The sequence below is a fragment of the Callithrix jacchus genome, chromosome 18 (genome assembly GCF_049354715.1).
Source record: "Callithrix jacchus isolate 240 chromosome 18, calJac240_pri, whole genome shotgun sequence".
In the NCBI taxonomy this organism is placed as follows: domain Eukaryota; kingdom Metazoa; phylum Chordata; class Mammalia; order Primates; family Cebidae; genus Callithrix; species Callithrix jacchus.
Window position 1 is genome coordinate 15,999,145 of NC_133519.1, and position 10,794 is coordinate 16,009,938.

General features: G+C 44.2%; 1 pseudogene across 1 annotated transcript; it reads right to left on the reverse strand.

The window, feature by feature from the left end:
• Nucleotides 1-9,863: 9,863 nt before the first annotated feature.
• Nucleotides 9,864-10,432, reverse strand: LOC100385444 (ubiquitin-ribosomal protein eS31 fusion protein pseudogene; annotated as a pseudogene). Its single transcript, XR_013529205.1, has one exon. The product of XR_013529205.1 is annotated as a ubiquitin-ribosomal protein eS31 fusion protein pseudogene (transcript).
• Nucleotides 10,433-10,794: the final 362 nt, after the last annotated feature.

Sequence of the window (10,794 nt, forward strand, 5' to 3'; positions counted from 1 at the left end):
AGGATTACAGGCATGAGCCACTGCGCCCGGCCTGTTTTTGTTTTAATTTTTGTTTTTGAGACGGAATCTCGCTCTATTTCCCAGGCTGTAGTGCAGTTGTGCAATCTTGGCTCACTACAACCTCTGTCTCCCAGATTCAAGCAATTCTCCTGCCTCAGCCTCCTGAGTAGCTAGGATTACAGGTGCCTGCCAGCATGCCCAGCTAATTTTTGTAGTTTTAGTAGAGACAGGGTCTCACTATATCGTCCAGGCTGGTGTCAAACTCCTAACTTCAAGTGATCTGCCCACCTCAGCCTCCCACAGTGCTGGGATAACAGTCATGAGCCACAGCACCTGGCCTTTTTGTTTGTTTGTTTGTTTTTGACAGAGAGTCTCACTCTGTTGCCCAGGCTGGAGTGCAATGGTATGATCTTGGCTCACTGCAACCTCCCTTCTTGGGTTCAGTTCTCCTGCCTCTGCCTCCCCAGTAGCTGACATTCCAGGCGCCTGCCACCGTGCCCGGCTAAGTTTTGTATTTTAATAGAGATGGATTTTCACTGTGTTGGTCATGCTAGTCTCGAACTTCTGACCTCAAATGATCCACCCACCTTGGTCTCCCAAGAGGTTTTTTTGTTTTATTGTTTTTGTTTTTTGTTTTTTGAGATGGAATTTCCCTCTTGTTGCCCAGGCTGGAGTGCAATGGTGTGATATCGGCTCACCTCAACCTCTGCCTCCTAGGTTCAAGCAATTCTCCTTCCTCAGCCTCCTGAGTAGCTGGGACTACAGGCATGCACCACCACACCCGGCTAATTTTGTATTTTTAGTAGAGACAGGGTTTCTCCATGTTGGTCATGCTGGTCTTGAACTCCTGACCTCAGGTGATCCTCCCGTCTAGGCCTCCCAGAGTGCTGGGATTACAGGCATGAGCCACCGCACCGGCCCCAAGAGTTTTTTTTTTTTTTTTTTCCTTGGGTTTGGCTTTGTTTTGGTGTGTGTGTGTGTGTGTGTGTGAGAGAGAGAGAGAGAGAGAGAGAGAGAGAGAGAGACAGAGACAGAGAGAGACAGAGTCTTGCACTGTCGCCTGGGCTGAAGTGCAATGGTGCAGTCTTGGCTCACTGCAACCTCTGCCTCCTGGATTCAAGCGATTCTCCTGCCTCAGCCTCCCTGGTAGCTGGAATTACAGGTGCCTGCCACCACGCCCAGCTAATTTTTTGTATTTTTAGTAGAGACAAGTTTCACCTGTTGGCCAGGCTGGTCTCCAACTCCAGAGCTCGTGATCTGCCCACCTTGGCCTCCCAAAGTGCTGGATTACAGGTGTGTGAGCCACCGTGCCCAGCCTATAATCTAAGTATACAATTGAATTCTGATCAATACCTCAGTGGTGTGTCGTTGAGTCCTAAAATTCTAGAATGTTTAACCCCAGTCATGTGTGTACACTAAGATGCCTTTTTTGAACTCTTTTGAAACCTGTCAGATACATCCTGGAGTCCAATTTACTGAAGAGTATCTAGAATATCTGCTACCCTAAGAAGCACTCATAGTCCCTTCCATAGTAGTTTAAGTTTTAAATTGCCCACTGTTCTGAGTAGTGTGATAAAATTTTGCACCACCCTGTCCTGATGTGAATCAACATAACCACACTGTATGTGCCACCCATCTGTTGGTCGTTGACATCATCTGCTTTTGACATCCAACTATGGACATCAGCGTGACTCAGTGATTTAGGATGACCCAGAACAGATGATCCCCCATCTTAGGCATAGTCAGAAAGTCTGTAGTAGGTGAACACTACATCACAATGCTGTCATTCACTTTATCTCATCTTGTAAGCATTTTGTCATCTCACATCAATACAAGAAGAAGGGTAAGCACAATCCAATAAGATATTTTGAGAAAAAGACCACATTCACATAACTTTTATATAGTATATTGTTATAGCTGTTCTATTTTCTTATTGGTTATGGTTCATTTCTTACTGTGCCAAATTTATAAAATAAATGATTATAGGTATATACCTATAATCGTAGGAAAAAACTGTGTGTGTGTTGGTGTGTGTATTTATTTATTTAGTGATCAGTCAGTCCTCTGTATGGTTTCAGGCATCCCCTGGGAGTCCTGCAGTGGATTTCCCGAGGGTAAGGGGGGACTACTGTATTTCATTCCTTCTCGCTTTCTCTGTTGCAGAAGACCTAATGCACCTTTAAAAGCTGGGGAGCTATGGCCAGGCCAGATGGCTCATGCCTGTAATCCCAGCACCTTGGGCGACTGAGGCAGGTGGATCACCTGAAGTCGGGAGTTTGAGACCAGCCTGACCAACATGGAGAAACCTCGTCTCTATTACAAATACAAAATTAGCCAAGCATGCTCTCACATGCCTGTAATCCCAGCTACTAAGGAGGCTGAGACGGGAGAATTTCTTGAACCCTGGTAATGGAGGTTTTGGTGAGCCGAGAGTGTGCCATTGCACTCCAGCCTGGGCAACAAGAGTGAAATTCCATCTCAAAAAAAAAAAAAAAAAAAAGCTGGGGAGCTTTAAAAAGTGTATATTGCATCATCACTTGCATTGTTATCAGAATTGTAAACTACATGCATATTTCTAGCAAAAACACCTAGAGGTACAAGACTGAGGTTGACCGGACACAATGCTCACATGTGTAATCCCAGCACTTTGGGAGGCTGAGGTGGGAGGATTGCTTCAAGCCAGTTGAAGACCAGCCTCAGCAACATAGACCCCCATCTCTATAAAAAGTAAAAATTTGGGACACAGTGGCTCACGCCTGTAATCCCAGCACTTTGGGAGGCTGAGGCGGGCGAATCACGAGGTCAAGAGATCAAGACCATCCTGACCAATACGGTGAAACCCCATCTCTAATAAAAATACAAAAAAATTAGCTGGGCGTGGTGGCACGTGCCTGTGGTCCCAGCTACTCAGGAGACTAAGGCATGTAAGAATCACTTGAGGGATGATCCAAGATGGCCGATCGCTAACATCCCGGGATTGCAGCTCTCAGGGAAGGCGCGGAGAACTAGAGGACGCCACACTTTCAGACAAATTCTGGTCGCTCACGGAGCAGGAGATCCCCCAGTGGGGGAAACACACGGGTGGCCAGCGCGACTCTCGTGGCCGGCGCAGCGGTTCCGCGGGCACCTCGCGCGGCAGCTCTCGGAGCAAAGTAAACAGGTTCAGAGGACCTGCACGGGTCCCCAGCAGGACACCAGAGCCCGGCGCAGCCGCTGTGACTGCACCTCGGCGCGGGAGCACTCGGCGCAGAGTAAACGGGACCGGTTTCCCTTCTGACCGAGGTTTGGAGCCCCGGGAAGGCAGAGTCGCCTACTACCGACACAAGAAGGAAGCCAGACAGGAGAATCCTGGGCAGAAAAGCACCATCAGTTTTAACGCCGCTGCTCTGGCCCTGGGAACAACCTGGACGTCCACTCAAGAGACCTAATCTGAAAGTTGGTAATTTCAAGGAGACAGGAGGATAAATTTACAATGACGGGAAGAAACCAGCGTAAAAAAGCTGAGAATACTCAAAGTCAGAACGCCTCTCCCTCTAAAGATGATCACAGTTCCACATCAACAATGGAACAAGGCTTGATGGAGAACGAGCGCATCCCAATGACAGAATCACTCTTCAAGGAATGGATAATAAGAAACTTCGGTGAGTTAAAAGACCATGTTGTAGCCCAACGTAAAGAAACTAGGAACTTTGAAAAAAGGTTTGATGAAATCCTATTGAGAATAGACAACTTAGAGAGGAGTATGAGTGAATTAATGGAACTGAAGAATACAATACAGGAACTCCGAGAAGTATGCACAGGTTTAAACACTCGAATTGTTCAAGCAGAAGAAGGGATATCAGAGGTCAAAGTCCAACTTAATGAAATAAAACGTGAAGAAAAGATTAGAGAAAAAAGGATAAAAAGGAATGAGCAACGTCTCCAAGAAATGTGGGACTATGTGAAAAGACCAAATTTACGTTTGATAGGTGTACCTGAATGCGACGGAGAGAATGAATCCAAGCTGGAAAATACCCTTCAGGATATTATTCAGGAAAATTTTCCTAAACTAGCAAAGCAGGTCAAAATTCAACCCCAGGAAATACAGAGAACACCACAAAGATATTCCTCAAGAAGAGCAACCCCAAGGCACATAATCGTTAGATTCACCAGGGTTGAAATGAAGGAGAAAATACTAAGGGCAGCCAGAGAGAAAGGTCATGTTACCCACAAAGGCAAGCTTATCAGACTTACAGCAGATCTCTCAGCAGAAACTCTACAAGCCAGAAGAGAGTGGGGGCCAATATTCAACATCCTCAAAGAACAGAACCTTCAGCCCAGAATTTCATATCCAGCCAAACTAAGCTTCACAACTGAAGGAAAAATAAAATCTTTTATGAACAAGCAAGAACTCAGAGATTTTATGACCACCAGGCCTGCTTTACAAGAGCTTCTGAAAGAAGCATTACACACAGAAAGAAACAACCAGTATTAGCCTTTCTAAAAATACACCAAAAAGTAAAGAGCACCAACATAAAGAATTTACACCAACGAATGGATAAAACAGCCAGTCAACATCAAATGGCAGTAACCCTAAATTTAAATTGACTAAATCCCCCAATCAAAAGACACAGCCAAAACCCAATGGCATGTTACATCCAGACCTGTTTCACATGCAAGGATACACAAAGACTCAAAACAAAGGGATGGAGAAAGATTTACCAACCAAATGGAGAGCAAAAATAAATAATAAATAAATAAAAAGCAGGAGTTGCAATTCTCGTATCGGAGAAAATAGATTTTAAAGCAACAAAGATATAGTGGTAAAAGGATCAATGCAACAACAAGAGCTAACGATCCTAACACCCAGATACGAGACTTAGATTCAATGAGACAGAAAATTAATAAGGATATCAAGGACTCGAACTCAGATCCGGAACAAGTAAACTTAATAAATATTCATAGAGCTCTCCACTTCAAATACACAAAATATACATTCTTGTCAATACCACATCACACCTACCCATAAGTTTAAATGAAACATTGATTGGCCATTATTAATACCCAATTTTTTTCAAAATAAAGCAATATTTCCATTTACTCTCCCTCTTTCTCTTCCTCTTTCTTCCTCTCCTTTATTTATTTTTTTTTTTTCTTTCCTTCTCTCAAAAAAAAAGAAATCAACTTGTAAACCTCTAGATCCAGGTCGGCAATGTCTCTCTCATTGCTTGATTTCCTTCCTTCCCTTCCCTCCCTTCCTCCCTCCCTCCCCGCTTCCTCCCTTCCTTCCTTCCTTCCTTCATCCCTTCCTTCCTCCCTACCGTCCTTCTTCCCTCCTTCCTGCCTTCCTCCCCCCCCCGCAAAAAGAAAAGAATCGCTTGAACCCAGGAGACGGAGGTTGCAGTGACCCAAGATTGCACCACTGCACTCCAGCCTGGTGACAGAGCAAGACTCCGTCTCAAAAAAAAGGTAAAAATTTTGCCAGGCACGGTGGCTCACACCTGTAATCCCAGCATTTTGGGAGTCCGAGGCAGGCAGATCATGAGGTCAGGAGATCAAGATTATTCTGGCCAACATGGTGAAACCCCAACTCTACTAAAAATACAAAAATTAGCATGGCATGGTGGCACGCACCTTTTGTCCTAGCTACTTGGGAGGCTGAGGCAGGAGAAGCGCTTGAACCTGGGAGGTGGAGGTTGCTTTGAGCCAAGATCCCACCGCTGCATGCCAACCTGTCGACAGAGCAAGACTCCATCTCAAAAAAATAATAATTAGCTGGTCATGGTGCTGCATGCCTGTAGTCCAAGCTTGTTGAACCTGTGGCCCATGGGCCACATACCACCCAGGAAGGTTTTAAATAACGTTCAACACAAATTCATAAACTTTCTTAAAATGTTATGAGACTTAGATGGGCACAATGGCTCATACCTGTAATCCCCACACTTTAGGAGGCTAAGGCGGGTGGATCACCAGAGGTTGGGAGTTCAAGACCAGCCTGACCAACATTAAGAAACTCTGTCTCTAAATAAATAAATAAATAAATAAAAATAAACATTATGAGACTTTTTTGTGTGTGTGATTTCATTGTAGTTATTTTCAGCTCATCAGCTGTCATTAGAGTGTTTTATGTGTGGTTTGAGACAATTCTTCCAATGTGGCCCAGGAAAACCAAAAGATTAGATACCCCTGCTATAGTCCAAGCTCCTCAGGAGACTGAAGGGAGAGGATCGCTTGAGCCCCAGGGTTCAAGACTGCAGTTAGCGATGATAGCACCACTGTACTCAAGCCGTGGAGACTGCAGGAGACACTACCTCAAACACAACAAAAACTTTAGAGCTTAGAGAAGTTAGCACTGTTGAAGTTTGTGAAAATCAGTACGTTTCAGAACTACTTTTATTGTTTGTTTGGTTTTTGAGACAGAGTCTTGCTCTGTTGCCAGGCTGGAGTGCAGTGGCATGATCTTGGCTCACTGCAACCTCTGCCTCCTGGGCTCAAGCAATTCTCCTGCCTCAGCCTCCCAAGTAGTTGGGATTATAGGTGCACGCCACCACGCCCAGCTGATTTTTATATTTTTGGTAGAGACAGGGTTTCACCATGTTGGCCAGGTTGGTCTCCATCTCTTGACCTCGTGATCCCGCCCACCACAGACTCCCAAAGTTCTGGGATTACAGGTGTGAGCCACCGCACCAGGCCAGAACTTCTTTACTTTTATAGCCCTAGTGGTGTTCTGGGAATCCAAACCTGGGGAGATAGATATTATTAAGATGAGAAAATACAGCATAAGGAATTCTACTTTTTCTATCTGAAATTATGAAAACAATGAAATTAGTCTATGTGGCCTGGTGCGATGGCTTGCAACCGTAATCCCAGCACTTTGGGAGGCTGAGGCAGGCAGATCACTTGAGGTCAGAAGTTCAAGACCAGCCTGGCCAACATGGTGAAATGCAGTCTCTACAAAAATTAGCCAGGCATGGTGGCAGACGCCTGTAATCCCAGCTACTTGGGAGGCTGAGGCAGGAGAATCGGTTGAACCCAGAAGGCAGAGGTTGCATTGAGCCAAGATCGAATCACTGCACTCCAGCTTGGGTGAGAGACTCTGTCTCAAATAAATAAATAAATATTAGTCTTTGTGAACCAAACTTTTTCTATGGGACTCGAGATTTAGGACAATCTTTCTCAACCTCAGCACTGTTGACATTTGAGAATGGATCATTCTTTGTTGTGGGGGACTTTCCTGTGCATTGTAGAATGCTTAGCAACATACCTAGCCTCTAATCTTTATTATTTCTTTTTTTTTTTTCCCCCAAATCCACAGCTGACCTGAACCTGGCCTCTAATCACTAGACGCCAGTAGCATTCTCCCTCCCCTCCCTCAGTTGTGACAACCAAACACCTCCAACCATTCATTGTCAAATGTTAGGGGAGACGACAAAAATCCCCCTGGTAGAGAACTACTAATTTAGACAAAGAATTCTGATCCTAGGCCGGGCGCGGTGGCTCACACCTGTAATCCTAGCACTTTGGGAAGCCGAGGCGGGCAGATCATGAGGTTAGAAGATCAAGACCATCCGGGCCAACATGGTGAAACTCTGTCTCTACTAAAATACAAAAAATTAGCCGGACGTAGTGGCACTTGCCTGTAGTCCCAGCTCCTTGGCAGGCTGAGGCAGGGGAATCCCTTGAACCCAGGCAGCAGAGGTTGCAGTGAGCCGAGATTGTGCCAATGCACTCCAGCTGGGCGACAGAGCAAGACTCTGTCTAAAAAAAAAATGACTGGCCAGGCGCGGTGGCTCAAGCCTGTAATCCCAGCACTTTGGGAGGCCGAGGCGGGTGGATCACGAGGTCAAGAGATCGAGACCATCCTGGTCAACAAGGTGAAACCCCGTCTCTACTAAAAATACAAAAAATTAGCTGGGCATGGTGGGGGGCCTGTAGTTCCAGCTACACGGGGGGCTGAGGCAGGAGAATTGCTTGAACCCAGAAGGCAGAGGTTGCAGTGAGCCAAGATTGTGCCATTGCACTCCAGTCTGGGTAACAACAGCGAAACTCCATCTCAAAAAAAAAAAAAAAAAAAAAAAGAATTTCTAGAATTGCTGGGCTCAGTGGCTCATGCCTGTAATCCCAACATTTTGGGAGGCTGAGGCAGGTGGATCATGAGGTCAGGAGTTAAAGACCAGCCTAGAATAGTAGAGTGAAGTAATTCCATTATTGGTATCACATCCTCATTAAAGTTAGACATTTGATAATCTTGCACAGTGGCTTTTTGAAGAAATGAAGAAATGTATAATAAATGTTTAATTGGTTGAATAACCATACCCAAAGGCTACATGTCAGCAAAATGAGTTGAAGTTCCTTTAACTGTCAACATCCAGGCAGTGGTTGTCACTCTTGGCTGCACATTGGAATGAGCTGGGGAGCGTTAAAAATATTGATGTCTGGGTCCCACTATCAGAGACTGATTTAACTGATCTGAGGCACTCTTTGGATATCAGAATTTTTAAGCTCTACCCGGGTCGGCCGAGCACAGTAGCTCATACCTATAATCCCAGCACTCTGAGAGGCCAAAGTGTGTGAATCACTTGAGCCCAGGAGTTGGAGACTAGCCTGGAAAATATGGTGACACCCCATCTCAACAAAAAAACACAAAAATTAGCCAAGTGTGGTGGCACATGCCTGTAGTCCAAGCTACTTGGGAGGCTGAAGGCCAAGGATCAAGGTGGAGATTACAATGAGCCAAGATCATGCCATCACACTGCAGCCTAGTTGACAGAGCAAGACCTTATCTATCTCAAAGAAAAAGACATTAGCAGAAAAGTTTAGGAACTCCAAATAAAGTCTGTAGTTGAATAAATAGTATTGTTCCAACTTTAATTTCTTAATTTTCATAATTATACTATAGTGTTTTATATATATAATTATATATATATAATCATTATATATGTTTTATATATAATTATATATATATATATATATATATATATATATATATATATATATATATAAAACATTAAGGAAGGCTAGTCAGGTGCAATGGTTCATTCCTGTAATCCCAGCACTTTGAGAGGCTGAGGTAGGTGGATCACAAGGTCAGGGGTTCGAGACCAGCCTGACCAACATAGCGAAACCACGTCTCTACTTAAAAATACAAAAATTAGCCAGGCGTGGTGGTGCACACCTGTAATTGCAGCTACTTGGGAGGCTGAGACAGGAGAATTGCTTGAACCCAGGAGGCACAGGTTGTGGTGAGCCCAGAGTGTGCCATTGCACTCCAGCCTGGGTGACAGAGTGAGACTCTGTCTCAAAAAAAAAAAAAAAAAATTAAGGAAAGCTGAATGAAGAGTGTAAGAAAGCTCTTTACTATCTTTTCATCTCATCTGTAAGTTTACATTTTTTTGTTTGTTTGCTTTCACATCAGATCTCGCTATGTTGCCCAGCCTGGAGTACAGTGGTACAATCCTAGCTCACTGCAACCTCAAGCTCCTTGACTCAAGGGATTCTCCTGCCTGAGCCTCCTGAGCAGCTAGGACTACAGGCACAGGCAACCATGTCCAGCTAATTTTTTTTTATTATTAGTAGAGATGAGATCTTCCTGGTTGCCCAGGCTGGTCTCGAACTCCTGGTCTCCCAAAGTGCTGGGATTACAGGCCTGAGCCACCGTGCCCAGCCTCCACTATTAATTTTAGAACATTTTTATCACCCCCAAAAGAATCCTATCAGTAGTCACTTTCCATTTCTCCCTCACCTAGCCTCCAGCAACAACTAAATAATTATATAATTAATAAGCCTCTCGAATAGCAGGAATTACAGACACGCACACCACGCCCAGCAACTTTTTGTGTTTTTAGTAGAGACAGGGTTTCACCATGTGGCCAGGATGGTCTCGATCTCTTTTTTTTTTTTTTTTTTTTTTGTTAGTTCATGTCTTTTATTAACTCGGTTATTTGTCTTCTGGTTTGTTAAAGCAGTAAGTCAGACAACATTTGCCACAATAATGTCTGTCAAAGTGGCTTGCCATAAACACTCCAGCACCACATTCATCAGAAGGGCATTCTCGACGAAGGTGACTAATTTTGCCATTCTCATCCACCTTGTAATATTTCAGGACAGCCAGCTTAACCTTCTTTCTCTTGTGCTTATTCTTCTTGGGAGTGGTGTAAGACTTCTTCTTCCTTTTCTTAGCACCACCACGAAGTCTCAACACAAGATGAAGAGTAGACTCCTTCTGAATGTTGTAGTCAGACAAAGTACATCCATCTTCCAGTTGCTTGCCAGCAAAGATCAGTCTTTGCTGATCAGGAGGAATTCCTTCCTTATCCTGGATCTTGGCCTTTACATTTTCTATCGTATCCGAGGGTTCAGCCTCGAGGGTGATGGTTTTTCCCGTAAGGGTTTTCACGAAAATCTGCATTTTGGTGGCGGCCCCACGTGAGGCGCAGATGGCGGATCGAAAAGCGGTCTCGATCTCTTGACCGCATGATCCACCTGCTTTGGCCTCCCAAAGTGCTGGGATTACAGATGTGAGCCACCTCACCCGGCAATAGTTATACTTTCTATGAGTAAAAATAAATGAGTTCTTTGACCTTCAAAAAAAAAAAAAAAAAGAATCCCAGTTTTTCCAGTTCCTGTCCAACACATATCATTGTCAGCTCTTTTGATTCTAGCCATTCTAGTGGGTATAAAGGGGTATTTCATTGTGATTTTTATTTGCATTTTCTAGATGACTAATAATGTTGAGCATCTTTTCATGTGCTTAATTGTCCATTTGTATAACTACTTTGGAGAAATTCCTACTCAAATATTTTGCCTTTTTTTTCC